The sequence below is a fragment of the Temnothorax longispinosus genome, chromosome 7, assembly GCF_030848805.1.
Source record: "Temnothorax longispinosus isolate EJ_2023e chromosome 7, Tlon_JGU_v1, whole genome shotgun sequence".
Classification (NCBI taxonomy): domain Eukaryota; kingdom Metazoa; phylum Arthropoda; class Insecta; order Hymenoptera; family Formicidae; genus Temnothorax; species Temnothorax longispinosus.
Genome location: NC_092364.1, coordinates 19,668,641 through 19,686,817, shown reverse-complemented (window position 1 = coordinate 19,686,817; position 18,177 = coordinate 19,668,641). Strand labels below are relative to the sequence as shown.

Genomic DNA, 18,177 nt, shown 5'->3' with positions numbered 1-18,177 from the left:
CGTATTAAAGTACAACGGGAGGAAAAGGATAATGATCGTTTCGCGAGCTGAAATTAGAACAGAGTTGACCGAAAAAAAACTCATAAGGGTGGCTGCCCCGCGGACGCGCCGAAAACGGCTAACGACGTCGCGGTCGCCCGCAACAATGTAGCAAGAACTCTTGCCGCGGTAATCTTCAATTCCATTAAATCTCGGCGCAGTGGACGTCTGCTCGTCGCGTGGGGAACCGGTGACGAGTAGACGGCCAGGTGTTCACCTTTTGCCGATTTACGAAAGCGCGCGTACATACATTCCTCCACCTGGACCGGTTTCAGGGTGTTTTTTTTCCTAGCGGTTCTCTTCCGTCGTCGTGGAAAAAAAAGGGACAAGGATGTCGCACGGGCCGTGGCTTTCTCTCCTCGGGTTCACTTAGATGCGTAGCGATGCGGACACGCTTCCAGAAGGCGTTTCCACTCTTCTCTCCGTTCTATCTCGAACGAGGAAAGACGGAGAGGCGAAAGGATTTTCCTTTCTTACTCGTGCATACACACGCCCGCGTCACAGTTTCGAGGTTGTAGCTTTTTTTTCTACATGCTGCTCTTGGCGGATGAGAAAGAACTGGCCAGGAAGGCTAGCTCTCCGGGGCGTTTTTCTTTCTTTTTTTCGAGTAGATAACTCGAGAAGATATCAAGCCGGATACTTTTTTGTTCAAGTCGCGTCTATGGGTCTGTGAATCTCACCTAGGGCTGTTTTTGTTACCTCCCGGTTATTCGGCTAATTTGCGTTCTGATTAAAATCCTGCAGACCTTAGTGAGAAGGATAATTGAAGGGAAGATTCAGCACAAAGATGCATAACTATTAAGAGATATTCCGTAGAAATATAACGGGAAGTATTTCAAACTCCACGCCTGATATTTGACTTCCTCAGTTGACTTAAAGTAAACTTTGCTTTAAGAAATTTCCTTTCAGGCTTGATTACATAGAAATGTATAATTTAAAAAAGATTGAGGAAAGTTGTTACGCGTGCACGCGGCACAAACAGCGTTCGCAAAATTTTTACAGAGGAAATATTTAACTATATTGACTAAAAAACTTATCGTTAAAAAGAATGGAACAACCTGTACAGAAACTTTTGGCTGAGAGTTCAGGCTCTTTCAAGATATTCAACTTGTCGCCGGCCGAGAAGAAAAGAAGTACGAACGATTTCCAACCAGGTGCTGAAGCTAAAAGTTTTCGGTGGAAGACACGAGAGGCGACACTTTTTGAAGCTTCGTGTATCTGCATATGTGGAAGCCGTTTGCTCGAAAGGGTCAAAGGTGACAGGGGTCTGGTGAAGGTACAAAATGCTAATAAGCTGTCTATTGTATTCGAATGCGATATTATGTCGCGGACGTATTCTTTCTTCCTGTGGACGCACGAAAAGATCCTTAATGTGGAGTAGCGATTTCTTCTTTTAAAATGAAACGAGGTGCTCCTTCTAAATCTTTCTCCGTCTTGCAAGACTTATTTGAAATTATAATCCGGCCGGAAGTGTTTTATAAATGCATGGGAAACGACGAGCTTGTCTTCCTGCGCGTTCTTAATATTTATCTTTTTAATCCTAGCTAGGTATTTTGTAATAACCGTCGAGAATGAAAAGAATTCTGCGGAGGCAGAATTATAAATTGTAATTGTTAGCTTTTCATGGTCAACTACTGAACCAGCTTTGTAAAATAGTCGATATCAACAAATAAAGTCGATACAAAACTCTTGCACACATAAAAACCACGTTTATAAATTTTTCAAATGATACTATCGGAAATTGGAAACTCTGTAAATATTTGATCCAAACATAACATAATTCGTCAATAACATTTTCATGGAATTTTTCTCTTCAAAAAAAAAAAAACATTGATTTTTCCTAATATAAATATTTTCGTAATAACCTTTTTTGTTATTTCGAATGAAAGATACGTTTTTGAATATTTAATAAAGTGACGGTAATCTTGCTATATCACATTTATTTATTTATTTATTTACCCGACGGTATTTCAGCTTAACGCTTTAGAGAAGTTTGCGGAATATTTCCCGCACATACTTCAACTTTGTGTATAGTCATGTGTTGTTTTAAAAGTTTCGAAACGGGGGAAACGCGTTTGTCGTGCGAGCGAAACGAATTCCTTGCCTCTTTGTGCGCACGGACGGTTACAAACGAATTATAAAACTGTCGAACCACAAATCCTGATTGTATCATTCGTCTCATATGGCTGGTCCTTTTGTAAGAGCTATTAATTTTTCACCAGCGGGCCATCGTCGCAAAAATAGTTCGCGTACAAGAAAACGTAGGAAAAAAGACAGAATTCGAACAATGATAATTCAAGATTAAGTATGAATAATAGCTGACGGTGTTAATTGGTAGCGCTCAACTAACGGAATATATATTATACGCGAGATAATGATGGCGTTGCTTCATACGCGTGTGTAGCAAAATTTAATTACATTAAATAAACATTTATACTTAACGAGGAAAAGTGGGCATTAAAAATCAAACGCGGTTAGCCGTGCGTGAGTTAATGTTACGTAACATTTAATTAATAATTTATTATAAATTATAAATCTTACGTTTCGGTTCTACTTTGAGCCATCTTCAGCGATGCTGTGATAGATAAATTAAATAATCTCAAGCTCTCCGATGAGCATAAAGTAAGTATTTGAAAATTGAATGTATAAAGTGTAATTTTCAAGAGAAAATACTAGAAAAATTCTGCTAGTATTCATAGTTTGTAAAATATTCGGATTAGAAATGAAAATTGGCACTAATCAACTCAATCAATTAACTCAACGGTTGACAGCCGGATAAACCAGCTGTTAATTATTTAAAACCAGGTCTGTTTTCTAATTGTATTATTGTCTCGGTTGTCGGTTAGTCCGAATTTTCATTTCTAATCCGAATATTTTGCAGACTATCGATATTAGCAGAATTTTTCTGGTATTTTTTTACTTGAAAATTACACTATCTTCGTACATTCAATTTTTAAATACTCATGCACCTTATGCTCGAAGAGCTTAATTAAATGCTACATAATGTTAACTCATGTATGACTAACCGCGTCTGGCTCTCAAAGCTCACTTTTCCTTATTAATTTTAATATCGAGAGTCTTTAGTTAATTAAACATTTATACGTTTCGCTTGCACGGTGATAAAACTTGACGATGAACCGCAATTTTAATTGGCTCACTTTGCCTGCGCTGCTTTTTTTTCTTTACTTAACCGCACGGCTCATCCTATTTACTTGGAAAAGATATAAAGAGAGCAAAAGCGCCACAAGGATGCAATGCCGATTTCCTTATATCCTTTAGTCTTAGATATTATAGCGTATGCATGCAATGCTGGGAAGAGTTTTTGTATGTAGAATATTAGATTCAAGATTTTAATAACCTGAAATCTTTTCAGGAGTATCTTATTAAAATGAAAAAATAAAAATGGTTAAATGAAATAAATATTAAATAAAAAATATTTCTTGTCGATTATAAGATAAAAAATAAAGTTATTTAAAAGTATTTAAATTAGTCTTCAACGTCTGTAAATTGAGCGAAATTTAATACGTCTTAAAAATTTTTAAGTTAACCTGAATTCGACGACTGGTCTCCCTGCTACGCTCTTTACAGTTAATAAATAGTTCACATCTGCTTCATTCGATCAGCACTCAGGTCGATCGGACTCTCGCAAGCCGCGCGAGCGGATTAGGCGGTACGACCGGGACGATGCGATTACAAATGTAAATGCACTACTGCGACCAGACGTTCCACTCCCACGTCGGCTTGACCCTATCTTTGTTCGTCGACGGTGATCCCCCCCTGCGCGCGTTATCGCTCGCGATAGATATATGCAGTCGTCGGCCATCGCCGATCGGATCGACGTGGCCAGGTCGCGTCGGCTACTTTCGGGAATTAATGCAATTAATGCGCCGACTTACCGGCCGGATATTAGCTCGATCCAGGATCGAGCGCGCCTGGTCCGAGTATGTAAATTAGCCACGGGACACGTGAAGCATCGTGTGAACATTGGAACCCTACTGACCCGAAAGTTACGATCCGCATCACGGCCGGATAAATATGAACCTCGAAACGCGCGATTTAAGAGAATCTTGGCGAACTGTAGCACTGGTTGACATGACATATAGTTTCTTTAATGAATTTGTTTGCGAAGATAAATTGCTTACATACCAGCAAGATGCAATTTCCATTTTGGTAACTGATCCCACGTTCCTTTGAAACCTTTTCGTAGTATACGTAACTGGAAACATCACTGGAAGAAAAAAAGAATAAAATTAGAAAAGACCAGGATCACTGGACAGAATATACAACGCGAAATTTTGTAATATCGATATTTTGTGATAGCGAAACGTTTGAAATTGTTACGAAATTGTATTTTAAAATTGTGAAAATAGTTGAGCGTTTATCGTACAGGTACAGCATTAAAATATTTTCGTCAATAGAATATCATATTAAATTAGAAATACCGAGGAGACAATATGAATCGATTGTTGTGGAATATCTGGGTCGGCGTAGAGTGCCTTTGACTGAAAATTGTGTCAACCCGTTACATCATTTTTATTTATACTGTTTGTCGCGGTGCAGTAGCAGTAGCGAGATCCTCATTGAAAATGCAATTAACGATACCGCGGCGTAAGCAACGCTACTAATGGCAGTAATACTAGTAGCGGCGTAGAGTCAAAAGAAGTGCTTCGCCTCTCACACCGTGGAAAGAATTAACCGGCGGGCCGCAGTTAACGTTTCACCGGCGCGGTACTTAAGAATAATACTTGGCTTCGCAGTAGTATGCGCGTCGACGCAGGAAAACGCGAAATCACTTACGTAACAACGGCTTAATTAAAATTGATAAATAGCCGGCAACGCCACCGGGGCAAGCAACTTCCTTACGGCGGCGGCGGCAGAGTTTCCTTTAATTTGCTAATTAATACGTGATTCATGTGCTTCCGTTCAGCTATCGTAATCGAGATATTTATTCGACGACTCGAGAAACGTATAATCTTTGTCGAGTGCGATAATAATAATCGGATTGTTCGTTTACTTTTTGTCAACGATTTTTTTTGACCAGTTTTTCGACCAGTATTTTAATAAGCTGATATTTAGCACTGCCGACGTGTGAATGTACGTTGATCGTTACAAAAATAGAAGTGGAAAATATTCTAGTTTCGAGTTTGGTAGGCGAACGTCCGTTTATCGCTCGTGTCGTGAGTGCAGCCGTGAAAATTTCCGGTGGACCGAAACTTTTCCCAGAATTGGCGTTTGTTGGCGAGAGCAGGGAACGCGGTGACTCCGATGGCGTCAAATAATCTCATTAACCAAAGTGTATCTGATCGTTTAAAGTCGACCAATGGTTTCGCTATCGCTAGAATGGTTCTGTTTACTCCCTTCTCGCCCCTACCCTCCACTTCGCCACGCTCTCATCGCTTTGCATACTCGAATGGGCCCGGGAGTGTTCCCGAATCCATTAACGGACGGTTCGGGTCAAGTTTACTTAAGACCACGGCGCCGTCGTGAATCTGCCAAGAAAGCAAAAAGCTTTATTAGACAGTGACAAAGTGAGAACGGTGGTTTGCGCGGCGGAATCATAATGAGGAACGAAAGAAAAGTCAGGTTTCGATGAAAAATCGCCTTACACCGCTTTGAGAATAGCTGAACACAGAACCCGAGGGGAGAGATCGTCCTCTTTCTTAATAAACTCGCGCGTGGTCGAGCTTCTTAGCGAGAATGTAAACCGCGGCTTAAACTCACCGCATTAGACATTACCAGAATTATCGCGCGAGTCGAGGTTGAGGAGCGTCGATTCAAGTTTTCAAGTGCGGTTTGTCTCCGCACGGATGTTTATAATTCCATATTTTCCATGAATATGATAACGTCATACGACAACGTGTAGTACACGTATGCGGACGCGAAATAAGTGGCCGTTAAATGCGGTGAGCTCCTCTGCGCTGCGAGCTCGTTGGGAAATTTAGCTTTGAGATATCTGGGCTGTGCTATTCCACGACGTAGTTTACCCCGAGACTCGGAGTATTATGCGAGAAAGATCCCGGCAAACCGTCACTGCGAGTACCTCAACTCGCGACATCGATATACGGGACGGCTAACGAGGCATTTCAAAGCGCGATTGTCTACGTCAAAGTTGCACGATAAGGATCAAAGTTCTATCGAGAATATCTTCCTACGGTTGTCGTCGCAGCGACTCTCATTCTCCACGGAGACTCATATAAAATTACTCGGCATTGTCTTTCCCTCTTCCCGAGGCAATAGCTGGTAATTGTTATTTAGCTTCGCGTTACACCTACACAACATCTCGAAATGGAAACTCCCACGTTTATTCATCTCATTTGCATAAAGGAGGAGTAAAAATAAATCCAATTAATGTGATTTTATATTTTTCGACTTAAATTTAAGTTTTAATATATAATCTGTTATGAATATAACGTATTAATTGAAAGATTCTTTTTTAAATGTAATTGAAAGCGGAAGAGAATTTCGACAGCTTTCACAATCTCGATTTTTTTGCTCGTTGTTGCTTTCTCGTGTTTTCTGTCATATAAATGCAAATCTACGCTACAGCGAGTCGTTACTGGTAAACGATGTCTATTTCTACCTGGTGTGTTTTTTCCTTCCGCATTCTTTTCTCGAAAAAATTTTTTTTGACCCTAGTAACCATATGGATGCACTTTCACCGATCCTCGGTCGTCCTTGGATCACCGATCATGCGACAACCGCCATGGTAAAGTCAATGTTTTTAGAACGGATGGACATGAAGATGGAGTAGCCGCGACGGACGAAGATGGAAACGTAGACAGAGACGGAAGCGGTTACCATGGCGACCATCGAGAGGAAAGAGAGCGGATCGCGGCGAACAGAAGGTTGAAACGAAAAAGCGAAGGAGAGAAAAAGCGACGAGGGGTGAATGAAGAGCTACGATACATGGGGCGGACCGAGAGAGAAAGAGAAAGAGAGCCGTGCAGAACGAAAGAGAAGTTACGATCTAAGGGATGCAAAGCGAGAGAATGGAGAATACTGGGAGAAAAGGGAGATGGGACTCAGGAGAAAATAAATGAGAAGATACGACTCGGTGTAGACAAGAAGAAAGACTGGGAAAAAAAGAGGAAGAAAACCAGCAGGAGTCGGCAAGACAACTACGCGACGACACTAAGGCAGGTTTATGAGTGTCAAAAGGAGCCGGTGTGAGTAAAAGTAGGCATATTATGGTAAAGCGACGCGAGAGGGTTTGAATCACAAGAAGATACGGCTCGAAAAATGCAAGGGAAAAATGCTGTTTTTTTTTTCGGACATTTTTTGTACAAGTGTTAACGATATAATCGTGTTCCCAGCATCCATGTTTTTCTAGGTACTAAATTTTCTTCTATCAATATATTCGTCTTACAGACTTACAGACTACCGTACTGGACTTTCCGAGGACTAAAGTAATTAGAAGCCGATTCCCCATTTCTTATTGCCTGAATTTTAAGAGCGGGGAATGAGAGATTGCTCATTTTGACCGCTTTCGGTAAAATATGTGGACCGACCTCGCCAAGATGGATAGAGATAAATATATATACGAGCTGGGAGTAAGACGACCGTCGAAAAACGGGGCACGGGGGAGAAACAGCGGGAAAGGTCGGAGGACGGGGGGAGGGAGGGAAGGAGTTAGAAACGGCTGACTGGGAAAACTATTACTCTCTCTCCCGATCCTCCCTCGTCGTCTTCACCCTCCTCGCCGCTGGTCGGGCCGAGGGTTTGAGCCCCGAGTGATGTTAATTGCGCTGCTACCGCCAGCAGGCAATATGTATTCGAGGAACGCTCGGAACGTTCGAACGAAGACGACTTGTAAACGCCACATATTTGCACCACCTCCCCGCAGCCTTCCTCCTAGGAAAGTAATGCTTCCGCGATATGAGCATCGCGCGACCGAAGTGGATCAAACTTTGCGCGATGCGCGCGACAGCAATATTCGCGCGACGTTGGATGCATCGCGTGTCCAAACGAGTATTTCGCTGGATAGTCGGCGGCCATTTGTATGGTAATTTTTCGCGACTATGCTCCGCCTAATTTGCGACGCTTCGCGAATATCGGCCCTGTGACGCGCGAGGAGTTGCGAACGACGAAAAATGACGAGCTATAGGCGCTCCAGCGATAGCTCGGAGGTGAAAATGTTGATTTTGTTGTTCGCCGTTGTGTATCGATATTTTCACGCGATATTTTCCGCGGAACAAGTTTCGCGGCGTCATCTTATTTTCCGGAAACGCCTATCTACATTGGGAAAAATGATGCCCCGCGGGAACGACGAGAGTGGAGTTAGCTAGATCGGCGACATCGACATTAATATACATAAAAGAAGATTTATGAAAAATAACGTTAGATTACAAATTAAAGCCGGTGTGAAATATTTTTCGTAATTTTTCGACCTTTAAATCGGTCGAGATATTTTACCACCGTTGCAAAATTTTAATTCCAACAAAATATTGCTATCGTTTCATTATATCTAAATGTTACTACCAACTGCGATAATGCAGGGGCAGTTGTCCTTTTTCCGATTAAACGTTCTTTAGTTCGAATTTCGAGTCGATTTGTCCCTACTAAAAATTGGTGCTACATATTTCCGGTCGTGAAAACCCGATATCACAATTTCGCTAATGGAATCGCTAGCACGCCATTTATAGTGACAGATAAATATACCGGTTTAAATGACCGTAATGGAGAACGGCGATTTTACCAGTTGAATAATTCCCATTTTTGCGGGCATATGACATTCGCTGTAACGAATTGAACGCAAGAATTCAATGGCAATAGTTAATTCGGGTCGTCCTCGATTTTTAAGCGATTTTCGTCGGATATCAAAATTCCCGTTGCATAATTTCAAACTTTCAAAAAGACTGACTGAAGCAGAAATCTGTCAGTTACGAATATATGAATTCGATATGTAAAAACTCACTATCAAAAGACAGTATATTTCTGTAAAAATATTTTGTTTTTTGTAACGGTAATTAAGATTCTTCAATAATATACAAGATGATACGATGAATAGCGACATTCGTATTTCCGCTGTAAACGTTCCTCGTAAAGAATCGATTGCGACACACAAGACGAGAATTAATGCCACGTAGGGTCAGTAGCATCCGTATGCGACTCGATACAGGACGAGACAATTGCGCCCAATCTTTCCATTGGTTTCTAAATGAACGGTCGTGCCGGTGTGAAAGGCGCAGCCAACATGTCATTACACCGATAGGGCACCGGCAATGATGCTGAAGACCTTGAGCGGTTTATTACCGCACGAATCGTACGACTCCGTAAAATGTTTGTAGATTTTATTATTTGCTTTGTGCGCTGTCGATAATAATTAATAGCGTTTGTTATACGTGCAAATTTATTATTTATCGATATATGAATCTTGATAACTCGCAAGTTATCAATTAGATAAAATGGAGAATGCCAATCGGATAAAATGGAGAATTTACAATATGCGGAGAAAATACGCGTACGCTTGTAGTCGCATTGCGTAATAAAAAAATATATAAAAATAAAAGGAAAGTAGATAATTATATTTAACAATTCGTTCATGAAATGATTAAGGTGGCGGGAAAGCTGGCGCAATAGCTCGGCCATTAAAATTACACGAATTTACGTGAATTACATTTCGTCGATTTTGCCCGTTTTATTTAGCGACAGAGCGCGCTTTATGACCACGGTAGAAAAATGATATTCGAGTTAATTTCGTTTAGCGTATTGCATGCCGCTCGTACACAATTCACATTTTTGTTTTAACGAAAAACACACACACGCGCGCGCAGAAAAGTCCATTTATTTCACGTCGAACGTTCCTTCCTCGTACCGACCGAAAAGCGTTTACGGAATTCGACTCGTTTGACAAACAAATGCGTTCGCATGGCAAATGTGTAATTACGACAAAAAAAGAAGAAGAAGAAGAAGAGAAAAAAAATCACCCGGGCCAACCTCTAATTGGATCCTGCGTGTCACGATTTTACGCGCGAGGGAATTAATATAGCGGGCCGTTGCTAAACTAATCCGTCACTATCACCTGAATAAAGTGGAACGCTGCCTACGCGTGGGGGGGAAACGTCACTATTCCTTCAAGAATATTAATGCATCCGGCACGTCCCACGAACGGTGACAACGCGCTAATCGTCGTTCGGGTTCGCGCGCATCGTCGGGTTTCACGCATCGATGTGGTGTCCGCGCATGGCAGTGATTCGTCGGAAATAATCGCGTACAAAACGCATGCGGGTAAATTACTATCGAGTACCCTCGTCCCCCTTTATCTCTTTCGGCCGCTTTATTAATCTCCACGGAATAAAACACGTTAACGACGTCTCGCGGCAAGAGCGTCCGCCGCGGTGAATTCCTGCTCGAAACGCTTCCGATCGCGTTCGTGCCTCCCTTCCAGAAATAATATCATTAATCAATCGAGCACTTTCCACGAATGGCACGTCAACGAGAAATGCGCTCGAAATATCGGCACACGTGGGCGAAGCAATTATCGGGCGGTCCGCGACGTTAATCGAACCCTTGCGAGCGAATCAAACTGGCGCGACTCCGCGTCCTTATCACGGAGCAATCGTCGCGTCACGTGACACACGTCGGTAACGCCGTGTGTTCCTGGACAGCCCTGCACTTTTCTGAAAGAAGGGAAGGGGCGCGTTTTCCCTTTGTAGATTACCCGTCGTATCATAGCGGGGGACACGTAGGAAATAAGATGTCGAGTGGTGCCGCGTGACGTCACACACTCGGGCTCTTTTCCCCGCCAGTTTTTGCCACCCTCGACTGTCTCTCTCGTTTCTCGGTCCACCCTTTCGTCTTAATCAGCGTTTCCCGGCCTTTTTAGCCAGCGACCGCTTTTAAGTATACAAGAAGGACCTTGATAATGATTTACTTGAGTATCATGCTGACGACATGTATGTACGTTGCATAATTTACGTTTGCTATCTAGAAATATAAATATCATATCAAATCATGTTATAACACGGAAATGATATTTGACAGGCGTTCTTCATACGATTTCTGCTGGACGATGAGACGCGAAGCGTATACTTCCGGTCTATTTAAGGCAATTTAACCAATTAGGAGAGACGAAGATAATAACATGTATTAACTAACGTAAATCTCCGTTTTTCTTCTCTAATACACGGCTACAGATTTCCGTGATGCGAGAAAAGTAAAAGAAAAAAATAGAATATTAACAGAATTAAAACGCGAGGTGCGATGAGAGCGGCTACTTGTGAGGGAATCGATGCAACACCAAGTGCATGCCGACTGCGAAAAGAGAAGAGATCGAGTGAAGGGGGCAGGAGACCAGAAGAGATGCGAGAGAGAACGAGTGGGGCAAAGAGTTGGCCTCAACATGGTCGGGCGATAACGACTCGTTGATAAGGGTTTACCCTCTTTCTCTTCGACACTTTAATATCTCTCCTATGCGCCTGGCTTTTTAATTATCTCTTCAGCGATAATGGGCGACCTCCGCGGCTCTGGCCTTCGACGAGACGCAAAGAGGATAGAGAGGGACAGGCGAGCATGGGATGAAGAAACCCTTTTTGGGATTCGACGCGTAGAAAAAATCAGATCCGCAGATACGCGAGACGCCTCCTGGGATCGCTCCGCATGACGTTCATATTCATTTAAAGGAGAGATCATTTTGCTGCTGGTCGTCTCGAATCGGACATTCGAGCATGAATTTTAATTTGGACAATTAGCTTAGGAATTAAAGATAATTCGGAATTATAAAGAACCTGATTTCGAAATTAAGACGTGTTAAAGTAAATTTCTTGAAAGAAATCTCACTTCGCTTCTCAAACTATAAAAAAAAGAAATAAAAATCGCAAAATAAGAGATTGCATCTTATATATTTCAGATTTTTATGTCAATATAAATTATATGAATTTTTCTACCTTAGTCCAGTTTATTTCTACCTTTTCTGTTCTAAAGAAAGCGATACTTCCGACATTCGATCAACGAGTTATGCAAGGTTATCGCGGCCCTTCTCGCCGTTAATTTTTCATCCTTGAAAATTTCGCTCAAACGCCGCTTAATTTTCGCGTCGCGCGCGGCTGAACGTGCCGTCGCATCGAGTTTATGCTAAGAGGGGTCCGCGCGCACGCCGAAAAGGCGAGAAGAACGAGCGACGACGACGAACCCGTTCGTTCGCGGGGCTTAAAAGGTGTCAGGGTGACTTCCCGCCCGAGCACCGGGCTTTTCGAACCATTACTTTTTATTGGATCGCCGAGATCGATCCCTCGTCCCCCTCCGCCGAACCTCTGCCTTTTCTCGTTTGCACTTTCTTCCGACCGTTTCCACCTTTTCGCGTTGCTAAATCGCGGAAAAGTCTCGTTGAAAAGACGCCTCAGCCGCTTACCGGTGACGCGTGCACGGGAGGAAAGAGAAGACGCGAGAGAATCCAGAAAAAGATGATCAAGATGACTGTCAAAGGCAGACGGGAAAACGCAGACGTCGCCGAGGCATACAAAGAGAAGATAATGCGGTATCAAACGTTCGCGGAATCACAATGAGGCGTCGGAAGCCAGCGGACTGGCTGCTGCTTCGCTTCGCCGGTGAAATCTACTGCGAGGATAAATGTTTTTGTCCGTTCGGTGACGCCTTTCGCCGAAGGCGCCAAGCAGGAAACGCGTATCACGTTTCCCAATGATAACTTAAGCTGGCATAACTTAAGCTGCATCAAGAATCGCGTCGTATTCAACAGAAATCATGAGCGAACAAAATAAAAAAATAGACGAAACTTATTTCTTTCATTTTAGTATTGAATTTTAGAATGTCCCGAGTATGTTAATGGTTTATTTCCCGACTTTTGCTTGGTGCAAGCATAGCTTCTTTCACATTTTCCGGTAATTTGACGTAAACGACGAATCGCAGTTCTTGGCGTATAGAGTTCGCGCGTCGAAAATCAATCGACTTCCGCACTTACGAGAGACACGTTTGTTTCCACGCGCGCATTTTAAGCAGGTGGAAAACAGGATTAAGCGATCAACAACGTCGATCGGGCTGTCAATTTTCACGAAACGTCTCCGTCGGACTTTCCCCGCGGAATTTCCGTGTGACGCACTATAAAGCGCCGCGCCGCGTCGCGCCGGGCCACGCCGAGCCGCGAGCGGAATATTACACGATAACGATGGGACACGTGCGCCGACTGGTATGATCCGTCAATCAATCGTCCGGGGAATCGTCGGCGTGCAAAAAAAGAAGAGCGAAAAGTGCATGTGACGCGACAGCCATGTTGCGATTTTTCCGCGCGCGGCGCGGAGCGGCGCGACGACGGGGTGTGCATTATTTCCAGCATCGGTTTTGTGCTTTCCGGCCGTTGACCCACTCCACCGTCAATCCACATACGTACACGTATACACCTACGCGCATACTCCTCTTCACCCTGTAGATCGCCCAGCAGCCCTTCTCTCTCCCGTCGAACGTATCCGCAGACGAGCATTTTTCGAATATTCGATGCCTCTCTCTCTCTCTCTCTCTTTTTCTCTCTCCCTCTCTTTCTCTCTCCCTTTTTCGTTCTCCTTCTCTCTGGTTTCGCTATGACGGAATCGATAGGCTTTCGGTATAACTTCCTCGATGTAACTCGCCTCTTTATCCGAACGGATCAATTTTCCGCGAAAAAACGCGGAAAATGCGTTTCTCGCGGAATTCAAGACGCGCGATTCGAGTTAAGTCACGCGGGCACGCCGCGGGAGATACGCTTAATCGTCCTGCCCTAATCGCGTTACTTAATCCTCTCGCTGTTGCGCAACGCTAACTCCTATAGATACCCAAATATCGTCAATGAAACTGCAGACCGTATTCTCACCTCTCCATATATTTATTCCACGAGTGCTCGTGCACCGTGAACACGAGCGGGACTGGAGCTACTTATCTTCACGCGCGAAGAATTCGCGAAATGTCGTTTTGCAAACAGTTGCATCTGCATTGTTTGCCAGTCTTTTAAAAAATGTAAACTCATATTTAATTCTCGTGGGTACTCGCGCTACAAACGGAATATTGCATTAAATACACAGTAAACAGTTATATCATTAACTACGCTGTACTTTTTGGAGAGGAGATTGGTAGTTAAAATACACAAGATAAATTAAACAATCTTTTACAAGAAAATGAGTTTCACGTCGGTTGAAAATATTATAGATATATCTGTTACTGTCCACTACTTTAATTTCAGAGTCGTAATGATCCATGAAAAAACAAATTTTTTTAAAAATCATTACGAACATGCATAATTTTTTCCAATGTTCGATTTTCATCAACTACGAAAGTTTCGACTTCGTGACTATCGGATGTTTGTTAGATTTTTCAATATCGGAGAAGACGTCGCGGCAGGTGAAGGTGTCGAGACGAGTCGGGCAGGACGATTAACTCGATTATCTTTCATGGTCGCGGTAAAGGCCATCGTCAAGAGAGGGACGAGCGCGCTTTTGTTTCGCGATAATTGTCCTCGTGGTATAGCGGGTACGGACGGCCAACCTTCGCGTGACAGAAAGTCTCTCGTTAACATTGCCCATGGAGAAAAGAGAATTACGGGATATCCCCTTGAACGTACCGTACACACACAATTTTATCTACTAAGCGAGTGAGACTGTCGGCTGCAAGCTTTTTGCGCGAAATGTCCCCAATGAATTCTTTTCGATAAAAAGAAAAAATGTATCCGAATTCATTATTAGTATATCATGGATTATGTAACGAATAACGAAGCAATTAATAATAATATCTTCCACTGAGTTTTCTAAAGATACTTTTTCTTTAAATTGTTGCGTAAGAGTATCATGCGAACGATTATATATTCGCTCAGCGTATCGACTCTGCGACCAATCGAGAAATATGCTAAAAAAATCGCGCGAGGAAAGGATGGCGAGAGTGAACGCGAGAAAGGATAATACCCTGTCCATTAGCGTGCTGACGAATATTTAAAGCGACGAGGATTTTCGCCGCTCGAATGAAGATCGGGGCGAATGGACGGCTGTCTCCCCGCGTTCTTCGCGCCTTCGTAGTTTCTTACTGCAAACGAGCTGTGTAACGACCGCACAAGCTTACGATAATATTTACATTATACTGCGATACGCGCGATGGGGATGGCTATGATAAATTTCCCGCGTACAAACTAATTTCGTGCCGAGATTTCCATGCGCTTGTACATTATCGCTCAGTTATCCTACTGGAGGCGGAGGGTCCAATAGCGGCGAACTAATCTTAAAGAACACCGCGCTACGCTACTGATAACAATCGTAATCAGAGCAGAGAAAATTAATGCGAGAATCATATTTTTTGAAAAATTCAATTTTTTTAAATTCTGAGAAATGAAAGAGATTCATTATTTTATATTTTTTAAATTCTTTATAATAGGTGGAACAATTATTATTTCATTTGCGAGAAGTGAGAAATTATCTCGTGGATTTGTAAAGGATTAAAATCAGAACTATATCTTGAATTATACGAAAATATTAATTGTTTTAAATGTTGAATAAATTGTAAATTTAAAAAGAAGCTGTTACTCAAACGGTATCTTCGTATCTTCGTAAAGTTATTAGCGTTCCATACACATTGTGTGTTTTATCATTAGGAAAATAAACATCGTGAAACAATGTTAATAAACTGCGATCTCTCCTGCGTTTTCGTTCGTCACCCCCGCGCGAAAATTGTACGCAAAGCGAAAAACTTTCCGTCAACTCGATCCGCTTATCTTAAGAAAACGCCTCTTTCCCAGTTTGCTCCGGCGAGGTCGAGATTTCTCGTTAGAGGTTAATTCGCGCAATTGAGGCGGTTGCCATCTTAAAACGACTCTCTCGCTGGCTCCCGCTTTCTCTTCTCTCTTCATCGTTCCCTCTTTTGCGCGGGCCCGGAAACGGTTTCCCATTTCGGATCCACCGTGCGGGTTTGCCGTCGCGTAATTTGACCAACGAGGTAAACGAACCGAGCGCCAGGAAAAAGAGAAGGGAAATCAGAGAGGAACTAGCAGATCTATTTATCCGAACGTACCTTTTCCAAATTTTCATGCAGGCTTTATTACGTCCTTACAGCATTTGCAAAAGTGATTCGAGAAGTGATTTAATTTATTTTAATAATATTTAACCGCTCGTCAATCTCGATCACGTTCAGTTGTTTCATTAAATACTCTGTGCTGTTCCACCGATTATTATCCTCCTTTTAACAAAAGTTCTAATTTCTTCGTTGGACCTGGACGGACTACCAGTCCGATTTTATTGTAAATAAAAATTGATCGTCGAGAAAGTCGACAGAGGGCGAATAGAGAACAAGCTTTGTACGCTCGCCTGCTGAGAATGATATTGACTGAACTTTTAATTTCTCCATGGAATCGCCTTGAGGACGGCAAATTCGATTCGAAACGGGTGTCGTCGTATCAATTACCTCGAATGACATTTCTAAACATTTTTCCGTCCGTGCTCGGCTGTCGTGCTTCTATTAACAAATTAAGCGCAACTTGCAGTTCCACTTAGCGTTCCAAGTGGAAACGCTGTACTCGATTAAATTTAAGATTCAGTTCCATTTAAGTATTACGCTGGGGAATGGATCCTTGCACGGCTCTCCATCGTTTAATGCAGTTTTCACAATTCAATCTCGCTGCGAGGATTCTTACGTTTCGACATATCCACGTTTCTTACATCGCGGAGAAGTGAGTTACTAAAGATCGCGTCAATTAATTGTGTCAATTAAATGTGTGTATAAACCGAGAAATGGCGTCAAGTGTACGTACATGTGCTGCATCTAGATATTTATATAAATATTTGTCGTACTGGCTGTCCGCGTTTACGGTGCATGCAATTATGTATCTGCTCCAATTTTAAAAACTTTCTGTTGATTAAAATAAATAATGCACGCGTTATATAAATTAGGAAAAAGCAATCCCGTAAGTGTGTGTAAATCTAGGTATAAAATTATTTCAAAATAATTTCTATTTATGTATTATAATGAAATATATATAATTCATTTTTTTATTTACCGTTAGGCACTCCGTACACGACGTATACCGCTTGTGTAACGCGACTTCCGTTCTGTTCACAGTTCATTGTTCACAGTTCTGTTTTCACTGTAGATAACCAGTTTTCATTCGTGGAAAAAGCAAGCCATCGTTGCATATCGTTCGCGACTTATCACTGACAGCTTGCAAGTTTCGTTACGCTATAGGAATTGCGGGCGGAGGAACTGTGCGTGTGTGTATACGCCGTGGAATCTAAGATAACTGATAGAGTACGCTACTCAAAACAATATATCGTCACGGCCGACGAAAATAAGCCTGTGACGCAACGCCGCGGCAAAGAATAACGGAAGTTTCGCCAATTTACGTTTGCAAATATCGACCTTCGCACAGCAGCGTCAAATTATCGGGAAATTCAGATGGCAAATTTTTCTCTGTCCACTAAATAACTGTGACGTTAGTTGGACATGATTTAATTTCCTTTTAACATATTGCGCTAATCAGTTGATACGAATGAACGAAAAGTGTTGCGGAAACGTGAAGAAATTTTAAATGACATTATAAATATGTGATTATCTTGTCGATTAAATTGAAATAATAAACTGAAGCGGATAAAAATGATTCGACGCTGAAACTGATATTGTAAAATGTATGTTGCATTAGTAGCTGGCGTTTTACTTGTCCTATAAAAATAAATAAACGACGGCTGCATTAGACCGATAAAAATTTCAAAACCTTTCTTAATGCCTCGAGCCTTGAGATTATGTTTGCGCAGCTTATCACTTCGGCTACGTTCCCATTCTATTTCTATCGCGCTTTTCGCAAAATAAAATGATCTTGGCGCTGTACCTTGCGCATTTAAAAGAATCCTCCTCATATAACGAATAATATTTGTTCGTTCTGTTATTAATAAAATTAATTCCTCGCAAAATTAAAACTGTTAACGACTTTTATCGAGAAGTATTTAAATTGAGTCTGCTCAAACGAGTTTCTCAATTATTCCAAAGCGAAGTTATAAAAAGGCATTAATTAGAACTTACCGATTATCTCAATATCGCGTAATGCAAATTGGATTGACGCTGTAATCAATTCTCAATTTATTCGTCGAATAATTAAACATTTCGAGCACTCGGAATTTTAATGCCCGCCCGAAATATTCCTGTTTTTTTATATTTCGTAACGGCGAATACATATTTCATAATCTA

The 18,177-nt window shown here is 42.0% G+C and overlaps 1 long non-coding RNA gene across 1 annotated transcript in view; it reads right to left on the bottom strand.

Moving 5' to 3' along the window:
- Positions 1 to 4,188: 4,188 nt before the first annotated feature.
- The window catches only part of LOC139815977 (uncharacterized), a 52,657-nt gene continuing 38,668 nt past the window's right edge, over positions 4,189 to 18,177 (bottom strand). Inside the window, exon 3 of the long non-coding RNA XR_011732876.1 lies at positions 4,189 to 4,267. This is a non-coding gene — a long non-coding RNA (uncharacterized lncRNA). The remainder of the gene's footprint in view (positions 4,268 to 18,177) is intronic.